At 52.0% G+C, this 1,833-nt stretch overlaps 1 pseudogene; it reads left to right on the plus strand.

Annotated features, from left to right (window-relative positions):
* The first annotated feature begins 629 nt into the window (after positions 1–629).
* LOC139703636 (olfactory receptor 10A7-like) lies at positions 630–1,573 on the plus strand (annotated as a pseudogene).
* The last annotated feature ends 260 nt before the right edge of the window (positions 1,574–1,833 follow it).

The raw sequence follows: 1,833 nt of genomic DNA on the forward strand, positions 1-1,833 counted from the left end.
TAACAGTTTAGGGAAGGACAGATAAATTGACAGCAGTAAAGGAGGCTAGGACGGAAGGTGATAACAGGAAAAACCTAGGAGGGCTGGGGAAATCTATGGCAGGTGCACCATGAGGAAGGAAGGGGTTAAAAAGACCCATCTCTCCATTCACTAAAGCATCACCAATTGGGTTAATGTGGAGACACCCCAAGTGGTGACCTGGGTCAATGCATGAAGTAAATACATGAGACCTCTTACCTGAAGCCCCCACAATGAATGGGAGGAAAAATTGTCAGACATCCTCTCCCCTCTATTCTACCCTCCCCTCTTTCTCTTTATTCTCCCTCTCCCCTCCCCTTCTCCTCTCCCCTTGCTCTCTCCCTCTCTCCCCTCCTCTCCTCTCTTCCATGAGACACTGTTTTCCTGCAGTGTGATCAGAGCAGTTGACTTGGGGCACAGGTGCAGAGTGATTCCTCAGAATAATCAAATTTCCTGGATTATGATTCTTATATAAGCTGCTTCTAGGATGTTTTTCCATTGAGAGAAGATGAACCTCTGTAGACAAAGGACCTCCCTGGACATGTTCCCAGCTGACCTCCTCTTAGCTATCTGTGGCCATTGCATCTGAACACAACTTCAGAGGGGGAGAAATGTCCAATAAGACCAGAGTGACTCACTTCATCCTCAGGGGCTTCTAGACATCCAAGAATGGAGGCCAGTGGTCATTGTCTCTTTCCCGTTGGTCTACACCTTTGGCCTCCTAGGGAAAATGTCCATCATCACAGCTGTGCTTAGAGACAGCCGCCTGCTCACACCCATGTACTTCTTCCTGAAGAATTTGTGTTTTCTGGACCTGAAAACCTCGGTCACCATCCCCAAGGCACTGGCTACCACCCTACGGGGCCCTGGGGTCATTTTCTACCTCGAGTGTGTGGCTCAGCTTTACATGTTTTTCACACTTGCTTCAGCTGAGTGCTTTCTGCTCACGGCCATGGCTTATGACCAGTGCGTGGCCATCTACAGGCCCCTGCTCTATGGGACTATCATGAACCATGGGTGGTGCTGGCCTGCGAGGGCAGGGCCCTCTACTCGGCCTTCCACACCGTCAACACCTTCTCCCTGCCCTTCTGTGGGCCCAACATAGTGGAGCACTTCTTCTGCGACATCCCCGCTCTCATGGGGCTCTCCTGTGCTGACTTCCACCCCAGGGAAGAGATGGGCTTCGCCGTGGGCAGCTGCATCATCTTGAGCTCCTTCGCCCTCACCGTCCTCTCCTACATCCGCATCCTCTCCACCCTCCTACGGATGCCCTCGGGGACGGCCGCTGGAAGGCCTTGTCCACCTGCTCCTCCTACCTGACCACTGTCCTCCTGCTTTATGGCAGTGGAAGCTTCACCTACCTGAGGTCTGCGTCTCAGGACTCCCCCACCCAGGGTCGCCTGGCACCGTCTTTTACTCCATCCTCACCCCTTCCTTGAACCCCGTCATCTCCTCTCTGAGGAACCGAGACACGAAGGTCGCGCTGCAGAGGCTGAGCTGTCAGCGGAGTCTGAGCGCTGGGTGCTGCACAGCTCGCCTTGGTCCAGAGGTCTGATGCCCAGGGGGTGCAGACACCCTCCTCCATCCCTCCCCTGCCCTCCTGCAGAGTCTCCCCCTGCCCACGTCCCCACCCACGACCTGCTGCTTCTCCTCTCTCCCTAGAAGTTCTTTCACTTCAGTGGTTTTACATTACAGTTTCACCACAAAAACATACAAATATTGATTTCTTCATATTGTACCATAAAAATCATTTTTAAATAATAATTCTTCTATTTAGTACATCTGTAAGAATTCTTTTTTTTTTTCCTGTGAGTT

The sequence above is a fragment of the Marmota flaviventris genome (assembly GCF_047511675.1).
Source record: "Marmota flaviventris isolate mMarFla1 chromosome 5 unlocalized genomic scaffold, mMarFla1.hap1 SUPER_5_unloc_1, whole genome shotgun sequence".
Lineage (NCBI taxonomy): Eukaryota > Metazoa > Chordata > Mammalia > Rodentia > Sciuridae > Marmota > Marmota flaviventris.